The following is a 17,660-nucleotide window of genomic DNA, read 5'->3' as shown; positions in this document are numbered from 1 at the left end:
AGACACAGATATGAAAGCCACAGTGGTCCGTCATTTCAACTATTCTGGCAGCACTGTCCAGTCTCCTACCCTCTTATATGTCTGTCACAGCACCCAGAAAAATCCCCCAAACTAGACTGACTCCACTCTGTCTCTACACCTGGGCTGATGAGTGCTGTTGGAGAGAATGGATACAGGGTTCTGTGACTTGGTGAGAGACAAACTCAAGTTATCCAAGCCTTTCTAGGCTCACTATGATGTGGCAATCTGGATGGTTTGCCTCTAAAGAGCTCCTCTATTCATCCCTCTCAAATGCTGTTCCAACCCCTCAATGCTCTCATCAGTTGGAACCTCCCGCAAAATCCTGTCCTTCCATAGCTCCTTCCTCCTCCACAGCTTCACCAATCCTGCCCTCTTTCCCTCCTGTCTCAATGAAAGAGCTACCTCCCTTTCTCTAAACCCGTCTTTTCACCTCTTTCACTCTGAAGTCCCCACCCTCCTGCTTCCTCAGCGACCTTGCATGGATCAGGCTCTGTGCCATCTACACATAAATGGGCTCATCTCTCTCCTATATTTAAAAGGGAACGAAATTAACATTTTCTTCTCCCCTGTGCCCCACTGTCTATAGGAAACGCTGTCCTTCCTATCATAGCCAAGCCTCTTCCAAATGTATACTGTATTCCTTATCAGTCCCTCTAAGTGCTCTCTCCCCAAACCTCTACAATCTGCCTCTCTCCTCCTACTGCACTGATGTCATCACTGAGATCCTAATTGCCAAATCTAATGAGCATGTTTTTTAAATGTTTTATAGTATGTTTTATCTGATTATGAGAGGGGTACATATCACAAACAAAGTTACGACATATGGCAGACTAAAGAGGAAAAAAAATTGCACTGTATAATAGGCAATGGTTAAATATCCCTAATAATAGTGTTCTTATAAACAAATGAAATATATAATCCAAAAGAAAAATGTGCAAAGGATATTAAGGAGCAAGTCTTAGGAAAAATACAAATAGCTAACACACATGAAGATACTCAGCCTTACTAGTGACCAGATAAATGAAAGTTAAATCAGTTAGATGCTATTTTTCACCTATCAGATTGGCAAAAATTAAAGACTGTCCATTCAAGGGCATGAGGAAAAGCACTCTCAATGGTGAGATTGTAAATCCTCTTGGATGACACTTTTGTGATGCCTATTCACATTTTTTAAATGTGCATATCCTTTGACCCAACAATTCTTCTACTAGAAAGCTATCCCACAGAAATATTTCTTTGTGTCTATCTAGATCTACATACATCATTGAGTATTGTGCAAAGATGCTTATTGCAGCATGTCGTGGCTTGGACTAGGGTGACAGAGGAAATGGAGACGTGACAGAATATAATGACATGGGGCTTCCCTTGTGGCACAGTGGTTAAGAATCCTCCTGGCAATGCAGGGGACATGGGTTCAAGCCCTGGTTTGGGAAGATCCCACATGCCGTGGGGCAACTGAGCCCATGCGCCACAACTACTGAGCCTGTGCTCTAGAGCCCATGAGCCACTACAGAGGCCACATGCCACTATTACTGAAGCCTGCACGCCGAGAGCCTGTGCTCCGCAACAAGCCACCACAATGAGAAGCCCACACACCACAACAAAGAGTAGCCCCCTCTTGCCACAACTAGAGAAAGCCCGCACGCAGCAATGAAGACCCAATGCAGCTAAAAATAAATAAAATAATTTTTAAAAAAAATTAAAATAAAGAATATAATGACATGGTTGGAAGTTCAGGTCAACAGGACTTACTGATGAATTGGGTGTGGGGGGGGTGAGAGAAAGACAGGAATCAAGGGTGACCCTAGGTTCTTGGTTTGAGCAACTGAATAGATGATGGTGCCATTTTACTGAGATTGGGGAGGCTGAGGGAAGGGGCTAGGGATTTGAGAGGACTCAAGAGTCCTGTTTTGGAAACAAAATCGTGGACATAGAGAACAGACTACTGGTTGCCAAGGGGGAGGCAGTTGGGGAAGGGATGGATTAGGAGCTTGGGATTAACAGATGCAAAGTAGTAAATAAAGGATGGCTAAACAACAAGGTCCTACTATATAGCACAGAGAACTATATTCAATTATCCTATGATAAATCATAATGGAAAAGAATATTAAAAAAAAGAATGTATATGGAATTCCCTGGTGGTCCGGTGGTTAGGACTCTACACTTTCACTGCTGAGAGCGTGGGTTCAATCCCTGGTCGGGGAACTAAGATCCTGCAAGCCCCGTGGTGTGGCAAAAAATATGTGTGTGTGTATATATATGTATATGTATGTATGTATGTATGTGTATATATATATATAAATATATATACATATATAAATATACATGCACACACACACATATACACATGTATATATAATTGAATCACTTTGCTATACAGCAGAAATAAATACAACATTGTAAATCAACTATACTTCAATTAAAAAAAAGAAAGAAAAAGAAAGAGTCCTGTTTTGGCCAAGTTATATTTGAGATGTCTATTTGATATCCAAGTAGGAATGTTGAATAGGCCATCGGATATATGAGGCTGTAGCTTAGAAGAAAGGCTTGGGACAGAGACATAAATTTGGGAATGATGAGTGTACAGACAGATGGCATTTAAAGCCATGGGGCTAAGACACTATAAAACTCTTAAAGGAAAACATAGGCAGAACACTCTATGACATAAATCACAGCAAGATCCTTTTTGACCCACCTCCTAGAGAAATGGAAATAAAAATAAACAAATTTGGACCTAATGAAACTTAAAAGCTTTTGCACAGGAAAAGAAACCATAAATAAGATGAAAAGACAACCCTCAGAATGGGAGAAAATATTTGCAAATGAAGCAACTGACAAAGGATTAACCTCCAAAATTTACAAGCAGCTCATGCAACTCAATATCAATAAAACAAATAACCCAATCCAAAAATGGGCAGAAGACCTAAATAGACATTTCTCCAAAGAAGATATACAGATTGCCAACAAACACATGAAAGAATGTTCAACATCACTAATCATTAGAGAAATGCAAATCAAAACTACAATGAGGTATCACCTCACACCAGTCAGAATGGCCATCATCAAAAAATCTACAAACAATAAATGCTGGAGAGGGTGTGGAGAAAAGGGAACCCTCTTTCACTGTTGGTGGGAATGTAAATTGATACAACCACTATGGAGAACAGTATGGAGGTTCCTTAAAAAACTACAAATAGAACTACCATATGACCCAGCAATCCCACTACTGGGCATATACCCTGAGAAAACCATAATTCAAAAAGAGTCATGTACCACAATGTTCATTGCAGCTCTATTTACAATAGCCAGGACATGAAAGCAACCTAAGTGTCCATCGACAGATGAATAGATAAAGAAGATGTGGCACATATATATACAATGGAATATTACTCAGCCATAAAAAGAAAGGCAATTGAGTTACTTGTAGTGAGGTGGATGGACCTAGAGTCTGTCATACAGAGTGAAGTAAGTCAGAAAGAGAAAAACAAATACCATATGCTAACACATATATATGGAATCTTAAAAAAAAAGGTCATAAAGAACCTAGGGGCAAGACAGGAATAAAGACACAGATGTAGAGAATGGACTTGAGGACATGGGGAGGGGAAAGGGTAAGCTGGGACGAAGTGAGAGAGTGGCATGGACTTATAAATACTACCAAATGTAAAATAGATAGCTAGTGGGAAGCAGCCTCATAGCACAGGGAGATCAGCTGGTGCTTTGTGAACACCTGGAGGGTTGGGATAGGGAGGGTGGGAGGGAGACGCAAGAGGGCGGAGATATGGGGATATATGTATATGTATAGCTGATTCACTTTGTTATAAAGCAGAAACTAACACACCATTGTAAAGCAATTATACTCCAATAAAGATGTTAAAAAAATTAAAAAAGAAAATAAAGCCATGTGGCTGGATGAATGCATCTGGAAAGAATCTGGATAGAGAAAAGTCAATGGACTGAGCTCTGGGTCACTCCACTGCTGAGAGGTTGGGGAGATAAACTGAGTAGAAGAGGAGGCTGGGTAGAAGTTTTTTGTACAAACTTCAGTTTCAGAGAAGTTACCATACATCAAATTGTGGAAAATCACATATTTACCACTGTATCAAGGGTCCAACTCCTTCCAAGCCTGTCTTTTAAAAGATTCTAGCCTTATTTTTCTTTCTGAATACTTCAAAGCATTTAAATAGAACAGTACTATTTTTTTCTTTTCTGTTACACAGTGGTTTCCTCACATTGTATAATTCTCCTAGTATAAAACTCGTCAAGTACTACACCAATAGTAATCAGCAATGGCTTTTCCATAAAGTTCATAATCTCATAACTACCTCATGCCTAAAAGGCTGAGTGACTTGAGGCCAGAAGCTTAATCTGGTTGGCATCTTTTATTCGTTTGGGCTGTTCACTTCCCTATCACACAGGAACTTTCTCCAGCTTCTTATGAGTTCACTGAACAAACGCCTCAAGACATCTGACAAGCCATACTCCCTCTTCTAAGTGCAACCCCCCTTCCTACCCACAAGAAGTACAGCATCTTCACATTTCCACTTTAAACTTTAGAAGTTTCCATCCAGAGACTCATGCCTTAAAAAGAGAGGAAGTACTTCCAACTAGGTCAAAGTTGCCATCAGGCATGCACTCTCAAAGCAAAGCTGTGTGAAAACTGGGCCTGGGGTAGACTGGGGACACTTAGTTTCAGGTCCAGGAGAACACAAAAGAGTGCCATTTCCTAGCATGGTAATGTCATTCATTAATTCAACTAACAAATATTAGCAAGCACCTAGGATGTGCCAGGCTCTGTTATGGATGCTGGGGTCCACTGGTGAATAAAACAGATGGCAATCCCTGCCCACATGGAACTTCCATTATGGAGGGGGTAGAGGAACAGACAATAAGAAAGAAAAATGAATAAAATACATAATATATTACATTAGAGTAATAAGGTAGGGAAGGGGCATATAGAATGTTCATGGAAGGGGTTATAAGCTTAAATAGGGTGGTTAAGAACGGCCTCACTAAGGTGACATTTAAATACAAACTCCGAGCTGTCGGATTTCAAGTGCCTCAAAAAGGTGTCTTCTGTACTTCAATCCCACCATCACCCGATCTCAGGCCCTTGAAGGCATGGTATTCCCAGTTCCTAGCACAAATATTTGTTAATCTCTTGTGCTCAAGACAAAGGGAGCTCTAAGATGTAGACCTTGTACTCAGAGAGGTACCTTCCACCTCAGTTGGTGGAAAACCAACTGAGAGAGGTGTTAAGGAATTTTCCTGAGGTGTAAACAAAGTGCTTTAGGACACAGAATAACTGGTAATTCTGCTTAGGGGAAGGAACTGTGTGTTCAGTAAGGCTGTCCCAAAGGAGGTGACTTTAGAGCTAAATCTTGAGATGAATATGAATTAATGGCAGGAGAGTGGTCATGGGTGGGAAAGTCTCTCTTCAGGGGGAAAAAAAAAAAGGAGTAACTTGAGCAAAGACCCAGAGATGGAATCAGAAAGGACATTTTCTTGTGGACTGTCCCTCCTTAAGGTACTCCATCCATCCCATGATAAAACAAGCACACACTCACCCTCAGGCTCTCTGTCCTGGCTGTTGGGAAATCCTTATCACTTTCCACACCCTCATTTCTCCCCTAGCCAGCAGGAAAAGAAAAAGTTGAGTCAGGCGCACATCCCTAGAATCCAGGGTCACCCTCTCTAACTTCAAGACAATTCCTTCTGAGTTGAGATCCCCGAAGGTTTCATTCAACTAGGTACACCCAGGGGTGTGTACTTATAGTGGCAACGTGGCAACCAGCCTCATGTTGGAAGTGAAGTGGGTAAGACATCAGTGAGGTAAGTGGTCCAAAGTCTCTGCAGTGCCTCTGAGGTGGAGTCAAGGACCAAAACTTAGGCTTCAGCTTGGAAGGGAAATTTTTAATCACTTAGTCCTCACCTGTGAGCTATTTAGTGTTCCTAACATCCAAGACAGCAGAGGTGGTGTGATAGGGGATAAGAACACAGTTCGGCAGTCAGATGGCCCAGCTCTGCCCCTCATTAGTTGGGTGATTTGAGACAAAGCACTTAAACTCTCAGAGTCTCCCTTTCATCATAGCATGCTTATAATTGTAGTGCCTAGCACATACACTTATCATTAGGATTATGTGAGATAATTATGTAAAGAATTTATCATAGTCCCTGGCTCAATGAATTCTAACAACCATGATTAGTAGCAGCCTTTAAGGGGAAAAGCTCAGAGAGTATCAACCAGAATGCCACAGGGAGGAATTGGGACATCGGGATTGACATATATACACTATTGATACCATGTATAAAATAGACAACTGATGGGAACCTACTATATAGCACAGGGAACTCTACTTAATGCACTGTGGGGTCCTAAATGGGAGGGAAATCCAAAAGGGAGGGGATATATGTATATGTACGGCTGATTCATGTTGCTGTGCAGCAGAAGCTAACACAACATTGTAAAGTAACTATACTCCAATAAAAATTAATTAAAAATAATAATAAACAATGTTTTTTAAAAAAAATCAGAATGCCACATACACTCACAGACCAATTGTCCCTGAACAGGCCTCCAAACTTCATTTCACTGCTCTAGCCTAGTGAGAGGCACCTGAAATTGTGCTACCAGAAATGTTCATCCCCTGCTAGGAAAAGTCTCACAAGCCAAGTTGGTGGTCTTTTTCTACTAGGACTTCCAGCAGGTGCTTTAAAAAAAAAAAAAAACACCAACAGCTACAACTACAGCAGAAAACTTCACTAGGGCCTCAACTCTTTGCATTAAACATTGTTCTCTCCACAGACCAGCGGGTAAACACATAAGGTCATTAACACCTTAATATTAATGGATTTATGAGGGGTGGGGATGGGGAGCTGAAAGCAGAAAAGAAGCCAGTTAAAAATAGAAGGTACAAGATGTACTGAAGACTAATTTCTGGCACAAATGTACAAGGCCTAGGATCAACCCTGCCTAAAGCAGTATTCTGGAATGCTAGGTCCTCTGGTCCTGAAGAAGCTGGCAGGCTACTGGGGGAAGAAAACTTTGGTTGATGAGAAACATCACCTGTTTGAGTCACCAAAATTCTCACCAAATGATTTCACCACCAAAAAACCCAACCATTTTATTCAACGTTAAGGGCTGGAGGAACATCTTTTCTGCCCCTTTACAAACCATCACAGAAGACGGAAGCGTTGTGTCCCTTCTGAGGGCTGTGGGACCCTCCTCCAGAAGCGTACCCCCGCTGCCTGCTGGAAGGATGGCAAGATAAAGCGGCTCAGCTCCAGAGCACACAGCTGGGTCCCCAGCCCAAGCGCAGAAGGTGCCCACTGAGGCAGGGCTCGGGGCCAATCGGCCTCCAGTCTTTTAAGCTGCGGCGGATCCACCGTGGGCAGGGAAGCGGACGCCGCGAGGTCAGAGGTCCGGAAAGAGTGCGGGGCCCAGACCCCGCGCGACCGCCGGGCGCTTCTAGAGACACCCCCGAAAAGGTGACTCGACGCCCCGGAGGGTGCAGTTCCCGCTAGGAGCTCGGCCCCACCCCCGCCCCCAGGGCCAGCTCCCGGGAGGGGCCCCGGGCTCCGGAGGGCGGGAAAAGTCGGCCACTCTGAAGGAAGCAGAGCCCCGAGGAGCACAGCCCGTGGCGGCGACGGATGGGCCGGGGAAATGGTCAGGGGCGGCAGGGAGAAAGCAGAATGGTGGGGAGGGACCGCCCCAACAGACGGGAGTCAAAGAGTGGGGGGTGCGGTCCGCACAGGCGGACGGAGAGAGGGAACAGGGGATCAGCTAGGGACAAGGAGAGACTAGGAGAGCGGAAGGGGGTAGGGAAGCGCGCAGGTCCCCGAGATGGGGGTGGGGGCGCTTAGGCAGCGAAAAGGTACTGGGGGCCCAGGAGGCGTCCCGGACAGAGGGCGGAGGGGCGGTCGCGGACCACGGACCTACCTGTCACCTGCAACAGGTGCCGCGAGAAGGCGAGACGTCCCAGTAGCGGATTCAGGGGAGGGTCTCCGAGTCCGGGAAGACCGCAACCCCACTCTGGCGGCTGGCCCTTCTTACCCTCCCGGGAGGCGGAAAAAGCTGCAACTTTCCCTGGAGCGGGGGAGGAGCTGGACTCTTAAAGGGGCCGCACAGCGCTCCGGGCTCCTTGGTAGGGGGCCGCGCCTAGCGAAGGGGAGCTCCGAGAGCTAAAGCCTTAAGGCACTGGAGGGATGCCGGCCCCGGTTAGCAAAGGGTGCTTGAAGCCTGTCGATAGCAGTCTAAGACTAGACCTGGGTTCCATTGGTGGTCACTCTCTCAGACGATACATCATCATTCTCTTCCGCTCAGCCTGAGCCAAAAGTTGTCAAATTGTTGTGTACTTCTAAGAAGATGAAGGCTCGAGACCGTATAACTTGGGAAGATAATGATACTATTCTGCTCCTTTGACTTTCCACTTTTTATAGCAAATAAAACTGTCTGTCTAAAATAGAAACGTTTTGGGGAAAGGACATAGACTAAATTCACACATGGACACAACTGGTTAAACTCACTAGTAATCAAAGAAGAGCAAATTAGAACCATAATGCAACTCTTTGGCAAAGGTTTTGTTTGTTTGTTTTTATAACACTTAATGAAGACAAAGTGTTCAAACAAGCTCTTTCATAATTGCTAGTAGGAGTGTATGTTGGTTTAAAACCCTTTTAGAAAGCATGTGAGCAATATATATCAATAGACTTTAAAATGTTTATATTTACCCAGTAATTACAGATTCCTCTCCCCCCTCTCCCTCCCTCCCTCTCTCTCTTTCTCCATTCTTCTCATCAGCCATTAACCATGCTCAAGTCCCTCTCATCTGTCATAAGCAATTAAACATGCTCAAGTCTCTGCCATCTTAAAAAAAAAAAATCCTCCCTACACACTAGGTACCTCTCCAGCTCCTCTTTATGGGCAATTTCTATTCCCTTACTTCTTACTCAGCAATTTGGCTTCCTTCCCCCAACACTCCACTGAAACTGTGCTCAACAAGATACCCAACCAATGACCTCCATGTCAAAAAAGCTATATTAAATAAATAAATAGGGCATTTTTCCCTTTTTATCTTCCTTGACCTCTCCCCTACATTTAACGCTGTTAACCATTTCCTCCTCCTTGAAAGTCTTCCTGTGGCATCTATGATGCCATACTCTTTTGCTTTCCCTCCTATCCCTTTGCCCTCTCCTCAGTCTCCTTTGCATATTCCACTTCTGCTATCTGACCTCTGAAAGCCAGACATTCTCAGGACTAGGCTACATATACTCTTTCCCTAAATGATCTTTCACTCACTTGGCATGAATTACACCATCTATATGGCCACCACTGTAATTTTGTAGTTCTATCCAGACCTCTTCACTGAGCTCTGCTTTCTTGGCAACTCCACTTGGACGTCTCAAACTCAACACATCCAGTCAAACATTTTCTCTTAAATTTGCTCCTCCTCCATTGTTTCTTATCTCAGTAGGTGACAACATGCCACCCAAGGCAAAAATTTTGCACCTAGCATAGTGCCTGGCATATAGTAAGTCCTCACTAATATTTGTATAATGAATGAATGAATGTTTCCTAAGGAAACAGAAAAGTACACAAACTTTTTGTACAATTATGTTAATCACAGTATTACTTAGAATAATAAAATACTAGGGAAAAAAACCCTAATGGTTCAATGGTTAAATAAATTATAGTATAGTCATAGAATATTATCTAGACAATAAAATGATATTTACACATAGATCATAATGACAGGAAAATGCTTATGCTCTAGTATTAATTGAAAGTAATATACATTAATATAAAATATGATCACAACAATTAGTGAATATGAGTAGATATGCATGGAAAAAATGCTAAAAAGAAATATGGAAAATATTAACAGTGACTATCTCTAGGTGGTGAAACTAAATGAAGTTTTTATTTTCCTCCTACTTTTTTGTATTTTTCAACTTTCTTATAATAAGCAAGTATGGCTTTGATAATATAGATTTTTTGGAAAAATCTTAAAGGGGAAAGAAAAAAATCATTTTAATTCTAACAAATAAAACAGTAAAATTCAGCCTCCCGGCTTCTCCCCACAGTTTTCTTCCATACTTTAGCCCTTCAGTACCCCGCCCACAGCCTGAAGTGTGAAGAAGCCACTTCAAAAAGGAAATCCTTTTGTTTGGTCTAGCTTTGCCAGCTCAGCCCTCAGGGCCCCTCTGCTCAGCTCTGGGCTTTGAATGTGTTCACCTCCCTAACCTGGCCTGTGGGAACTCAGACCAAGCACTTCTCTGCTCCTTCTTTGCAGGTTGTCCTTGGTGGAGCTGGAAACACCCTCAGCCAGAAGGGACTTCAGAAAATATTTAGTCCAATCCCCTTATTCCTCAGCAAAACTTCCAAATATTATTTTATGTTTTTACTTCTTTCTACATGTGCAATTTCTAACTCTCCAAGGTCCACCTCGTTAAGAAGAATGTGAGGATCTGACTCCTTTACTGTAAGACAGTCTCACTGAACCAGCTACAAATACAGAGACAAACATAAACAATGAACCAAAACAAAGTTAGTCAGCGGCCTGTTTATACAGATTCTGTGCTTTGCAAACTGCTGTCAATTTCTGTTTGATCCTCCTTGTTTGCCAGGAGGATACTGTGCTCTAGTTCTTATGCCAAATATTGTGAGGGGTCCAATGCAAGCAAACTCAGACACTAACCCACTGCAACAATGTCAGCAGGAATTTATGATTATCCTATGTAGAGTATGTAAGCTCCTGTCCCATAGTGAATGACGGATTCAATGAGTTGTTTCATTTTACCATGTTGAGGAAGTTCTGGCTGGTGCTAACTAATAAGACAGAGATTTTCCTCAGCCTTGGGTAACAGGATGCCTCAGTATTGAGCAATTACTCTCTTTTAAAAGTATTAAATATTTCAACTATCACATTTTGAGTGACGTAAAACTAACCTATATAAAAATTTCTATCACAAGAAGGGAAATCCCTGGCAGTCCAGTGGTTAGGACTCTGAGTGTCCACTGCAGGGGGCACGGGTTCAATCCCTGGTCTGGGAACCAAGATCCTGCATGCCTTGCAGTGCGGCCAAAAAAAGAAAAAAATAAATTAATTTTTAAAAATTTAATTAAAAAAAATAAATAAAAATTTCTATCATAAGAATATAAATACTCTCAGTTAATCTATGTACTTTTATGTAATTCCAGTCACAACTCTAAATTTTCTAGGATTAAGATGAGAACTGAGTAATTCCAAATAACATTTGGAATAATTAACAGTAAAGAATAGACGATACATTTAAGGATGAGGGAAGACATTCTATCAGATAGTAAAGACAATTCAATGGAGAAAGTCTTTTAAAAATGATGCTGGAACAAGAAAACATTTTTTTTCATATAAAAAAAATGAACCTGTACTTATACCTCACACTGTATACAGAGCTTAAACTCAAAATTAATCATAATGTAAATGTAAACTATAAATGTAAAATGTAAATGTATAATTTTTTTAGAGAAGAAAGCCATGGCAGAAAATCTTTATGACCTTGAGTCAGACAAAGTGTTCTTGGTATGGTATACAAAACACAATCTATAAATGAAAAGATTGATAAATTGCATTTCATTAAAAACTTTTGCTCTGTAACAGACAAGTCACAGAGAAAGCATATGAGAAAGCATATCTTCCAACCACAAATTAGAGAACTCATACCTTGAAAATTTTTAAAAATTAAAAGCAACAATAATGAAACAATCAATTTTTTAAAAAAAATTAGATATAATATTTGAACAGACTCCTAACCAAAAAAGATATATGATGGCAAATGAGGACAGGAAAAGAAGCTCAACGCCATTAGTAACTAGGGAAATGCAAATTAAACAAAGGGCAGCACGAAGAAATTTTGGGTGACATCGGGATTTTCTGTATCCTGTCTTTGGTTGTGATTATCAGAATGTATCCATGTCTAAATCTCATAGAACTTTATACCAAAAAAAGGTTAATTTTATTTTATGTAATTATAATTTATTTTAATTATAATAAAGAAATGAATTGATAAATAAAAATTTATATCCAAAAATATTAAATATTTCAATGTATAAAAATAATATAACAAGCATATGCCAACTACCCAGCTTAAGAAATAAGGCATTATCAATACAATAAAAGCCCTCTGTATACACCTCGATCCCAAGGTTTTCACTGTCCCAGATTTCATCTTGATCGTTTCCATGTATATCTTTATACATTTTTTGCATATTTGTCTATCCCTAAACAATATGTAGTACTGTACATAAGTAGTATCACTCTGTATGTACCTTCTGCAATTTGCTGTCCTTACTCAACAGTATGCTTAGGAGATTTACCCCTGTAGCTTTAATTCATTCATTTTCACTGCTAGAGAGCATTCCAGGCATAAAAGTATTCTATCTTATACATGTGTTCTCCTATTGATCAGGTACTTTCAAATTGCCAAAGTCTTAATTCTTAGGATTCTAGCACACTCCCTCTATTTCTGGTTGGATAATAATTTACTTTTGTAAAAAACAACAACAACAAAGAAAAAGCAGGCTTCCTGACAAAGCAAATTTAGTGCACTAGTGAGTATAGGTTGTAAAAAGTAGACTCAGTCTCTTATTCATGCAAGATCAGGGTTTCTCCACCTCCACACTATCGAGCTTTGGACCAGCTAATGCTTTGTTGCTGGGAGGTGTCCTGTGCATTGTAGGATATTTAGTAGCATCTCTGGCCTCTACCCACTAGATGCCAGTAGTGATAACCAAAAACGTCTCCATATATTGCAAAACGTCCTCAGTTGAGGACCACAGGTCAAGATGTACTGAGTACCCATTACATGAGAAGCACGTTAGCAGGTGCTATGGAAAGAAAGATGAATAAACATTGAGAAAAAGTCCCTTTATTCAAAGATATATATTGAGCATCTACTACATGCAAAGTATACTGTGCTAGGCATGGAGATTTTGGTGACCCTTTCCTCAAGGAGTTCAGTTTATTGCATAGGGTGAAGGGAAGCAGACAAACCATAAACATAAAATTATAATACAATGTGGAAAGTACAAAGCTGGGGAGATGCACAGGATATGTGGGAGCACCTAGGAAGGCCACTTACACCAGACTGGTAGGGAGTGGTCAGTGAAGGGTCCCTGCAAAAAGTAATACCTTCTCTGAAACTTAAAAAAAATGAGTAGGAATTAGCTAGACCAAAAAGGGAATTTCAGGCAAAAGAACAGCATAGGCAAAAACAAAAAGGCGAGAAACACTAGGTCTATGCAAAGGAAGTACAGAAAAATTGGTGTTGGCTGGAGCAGAAAATGTAAGGGAGAAGTGATCATAGATGAGGCTAGAAAGATGGCGTATTAGTTTTCTAGGGCTGCCGTAACAAAGTACCACAAAGTGAGTGGCTTAAACAACAGAAACTTATTGCCTCAGTTCTAGAGGCTAGAAATCTGAGATCAGGTGTCTGCAGGACTACTTCTTTCTGAGAACTGTGAGAAAAAAAAAAAAAGCAGTTCCACTTTCCCAGCCTCTGGTGGTCTGTCGGCAATCTTAAGGGTTTCTTGGCTTATAGAAGCATCACCCTGATCCCTGCCTTCATCTTCACATGACATTCTCTTGGTTTATGTGTCCCTGTGTCCAAAATTTCCCTTTTCATAAAGACAGTAGTCATATTGCATTAGGGCCTACCCTAATGACCTCATCTTAACTAATTACATCTGCAATGACCCAGTTTCTAAATTAGAACACATTCTAAGGTACTGGGGCTTAGGACTTCAACATATGAATGTTGGGAGGGATATAATTCAACCCATAACAGATGGGTAGGGATTAGAACTTCAGAGGTCTTGTAAGTCATGTTAAGGAATTTGGACTTTATTCAGTAGCTGGTCACAGCCATTCAAGGAGGCCTGGAGTTCTCTATCATTTTTGGTGACATCACTCAAATTATTTTTCATTCTTTTTATGGCTGAATAATATTCCACTGTATGGATAAGCCAGGTTTTGCTTATCCATTCATCAGTTGATGGATATTTGGGTTATTTCAACATTTTGGCTATTATGAATAATGCTGATATAAACATTCATGTTTGAGGTTTTTTTGAACATATGTTTTCAAACCTCTTATGTACATACCTAGGAGTGGAGTTACTGGGTCATAGTAACTATGTTTAACCTTTCAAGGAATAGCCAGATTTCTTTTCAAAGTGGCTGTACCATTTTACATCCCCACCAGCAACGTATGAGGGTTCCAATTTATCCACATCCTTTGTAACAGTGATTATTATTGGTTTTTTGATTAGACGTCCCAGTGGATGTGAAATGATATCTCACTGTAGTTTTGATTTGCACTTCCCTAATAACTAATGATGTTGACCACCTTTTCATGTACTTACTAGCCATTAGTATATCTTCTTTGAAGAAATGCCTATTCAAACCCTTTGTCCATTTCTAAATTGGGTTGTCTTTTATTATTGAATTGTAAATGTTCTTTATATTCACTACTTAATACTCTTGAAAAGAGAGAGTGGGTTGGGGGAACGGAGAAGGGAGAAGAACATTGTTAGAAGAAGTGGCATGGAGTTGTATGCAGATGTTAACAGCTGGTTTTGCTGTTTGATTCAAGAGGAGAGTCCAGGTCAGGGGAAAATGTACTGAATTGTATTGAGGATGGGTCGTTTGTGGTCACGGCCAAAATAAATAAGTGCAGAACTGGTTTGTTCTTGAGAGGTTGATAACTTTTAAGACCTGTTCTGAGTGGTCATTTATTCTAATAAAAGCATCTCTGAAGGAAGGAAAACCATTACTTACCAGGATATGAAAGCAAAAGATAGGGGCGCCTTTTTACAAAATGTAATGACCATATGTGTTCTATTTTCCTTTGCCACTCTAGCAATGTTTGATGCTATTGCCCGCTCCTTCCTTACTAAAGTCTCCTATGGTTTCTGGAATATCATAGCTTCCTGGTTCTCCTATCTCTCACTGTCTTTCTTACTCTTCTCAGACCCCACTTTCTCTGCCTACACCTTAACATTTAAGACTTAATCATCACATTAATTTATTCAGGAGAAGTCTGAGGGCACTAACATTTACTAGTGCCTGTTAAATGTACTGTTTTTAGGAGCTGGAAATGCAGCGCTAAACAAACAAAAAAGATCTTGCACACATGGAGCTTAACATTCTAAGTTAAAGAAAAATAAACAGTAGCACAGTAGCAAACACACATAGCACTTACTATTATTCTAATTACTGTTCTAAGATATTAATCTAAGACACACACACACATTTAGTCCTCACAAAAATCCTATGATGTAGATATCATTACTACTCCAATTTTACAAATAAAGAAACTGAGGCACAGAGAGGTCAAATGGTTAAGTCGGGATTTGAAGCCAGACAGTATGGCTCCAGCATCCATGTTCTTAACTAGTACTTTATATTGCTTCTCAGTAATAAATAAACACATCAAATAAGACTTACTAAGAGGTAGCTAAACTGGTATTTTAATTATCATTATTCACCAGTCACCTCCATTCCATACAGGAGAATTCTAGAAATTAATTGGAGGAAGAGAAAGAGAATTTTTTGCAGAGAATTCATGGGAGTAGAAGGCACTATCGTTCCCCTGCTCAAGCCAAGCAAAAAGGTCTCTGTTAAACCTTTCAAGAGGGGAGACTGGTATCTTAATCCCAGGCAGAAGGCTTGCTGCACTACAGAAATTTTTAGGCCTGCCTGTGTAGACACTGAAGCAGGAAGAGTTCATGGGAGAACTTCACATGTGTCCTGTGGTGTCTGAATAAGATAGAAACTTGTCCTTGACTTTTACTTGAAGAAATCTGAAGGCAGAAGGCTGATTAAAGTTGTTCACAGCAGCAGGACAAAGAAAAAGGTCTAGACTTCCTAGGGACCATGTTGTCTATGGGCCAGGTAGTTTCCTCAGAATGTATCTGGAAACTCCAGCAGAAGAATAAGGATCCTATGAGAATAAAGTTGTATGGGCGAGAGCCACGGGGGGAAGACAGTCAGAGAGTACATTGTTCCCATCAGGAATGGTGCAGGGAGGAGGTCCACTGAGGGAATGGGAAGTGAAGGAGTCTCTGAAGAAACCACAAAGGCACATTACAAGAAAAGGCAGGGGGGAGGGAGAAGATGGCGGAAGAGTAAGATCACCTTCCTCCCCACAGATACATTAGAAATACATCTACACGTGGAACTGCTCCTATAGAACACCGACTGATCGCTGGCAGAAGACCTCGGACCTCCCAAAAGGCTCTTGGAACTCCAGCAAGGCGTCAGGGCTGTGCCTCTGAGGTGGGAGAGCCAACTACAGGACACTGGTCCACAAGACACCTCCCAGCTCCACGTATTGTGAAACGGCGAAAATCTGCCAGAGATCTCGATCTCAACACCAACACCCAGCTTCACTCAACAACCAGCAAGCTAGAGTGCTGCACACCCTATGCCAAACAACTAGCAAGACAGGAACACAACACCACCCATTAGCAGAGAGGCTGCCTAAAATCATAATAAGGCCACAGACACCCCAAAACACACCACTAGACGTGGAACTGCCCACCAGAAAGACAAGATCCAGCCTCATCCACCAGAACATAGGCACTAGTACCCTCCACCAGGAAACCTACACAACCCACTGAACCAACCTTAGACACTGGGGACAGACAACAAAAACAACGGGAACTACGAACCTGCAGCCAGCGAAAAGGAGACCCCAAACACAGTAAGATAAGCAAAATGAAAAGAGAGAAAAACACACAGCAGATGAAGGAGCAAGGTAAAAACCCACCAGACCTAACAAATGAAGAGGAAACAGGCAGTCTACCTGAAAAAGAATTCAGAATAATGATAGTAAAGATATCCAAAATCTTGGAAATAGAATACAGAAAATGCAAGAAACATTTAACAAGGACCTAGAAGAACTAAAGAGCAGACAAGCAACGATGAACAACACAATAAATGAAATAAAAAATACTCTAGAAGGGATCAATAGCAGAATAACTGAGGCAGAAGAATGGATAAGTGACGTGGAAGATAAAATAGTGGAAATAACTACTGTAGAGCAGAATAAAGAAAAAGGAATGAAAAGAACTGAGGACAGTCTCAGAGACCTCTGGGACAACATTAAACACACCAACATTCGAATTATAGAGGTCCCAGAAGAAGAAGAGAAAAAGAAAGGGACTGAGAAAATATTTGAAGAGATTATAGTTGAAAACTTCCCTAATATGGGAAAGGAAATAGTTAATCAAGTCCAGGAAGCACAGAGAGTCCCATACAGGATAAATCCAAGGAGAAACAAGCCAAGACACCTATTAATCAAACTATCAAAAATTAAATACAAAGAAAACATATTAAAAGTGGCAAGGGAAAAACAACAAATAACACACAAGGGAATCCCCATAAAGTTAACAGCTGATCTTTCAGCAGAAACTCTACAAGCCAGAAGGGACTGGCAGGACATATTTAAAGTGATGAAGGAGAAAAACCTACAACCAAGATTACTCTACCCAGCAAGGATCCCATTCAGATATGATGGAGAAATTAAAACCTTTACAGACAAGCAAAAGCTGAGAGAGTTCAGCACCACCAAACCAGGTTTACAACAAATGCTAAAGG

General features: G+C 41.0%; 1 protein-coding gene across 11 annotated transcripts in view; it reads right to left on the bottom strand.

Annotated features, from left to right (window-relative positions):
• SYTL4 (synaptotagmin like 4) overlaps window positions 1–17,660 on the bottom strand; it is a 197,017-nt gene that overhangs the window by 96,867 nt on the left and 82,490 nt on the right. For 2 of the 11 annotated variants that reach the window (XM_067723361.1, XM_067723357.1), the window contains exon 1: window positions 7,961–8,101. The exons of the other annotated variants lie outside the window; for them this stretch is intronic. The gene's annotated coding sequence lies outside the window, so the exon portion shown is untranslated. Of the gene's footprint in view, window positions 1–7,960; window positions 8,102–17,660 lie in introns of those variants that run through there. 11 annotated transcript variants of the gene reach the window in all.

Source organism: Pseudorca crassidens, chromosome X (assembly GCF_039906515.1).
Source record: "Pseudorca crassidens isolate mPseCra1 chromosome X, mPseCra1.hap1, whole genome shotgun sequence".
In the NCBI taxonomy this organism is placed as follows: Eukaryota; Metazoa; Chordata; class Mammalia; order Artiodactyla; family Delphinidae; genus Pseudorca; species Pseudorca crassidens.
The sequence above is the reverse complement of the archived record's forward strand: the minus strand, read 5'-3'. Positions and strand labels throughout refer to the sequence as shown.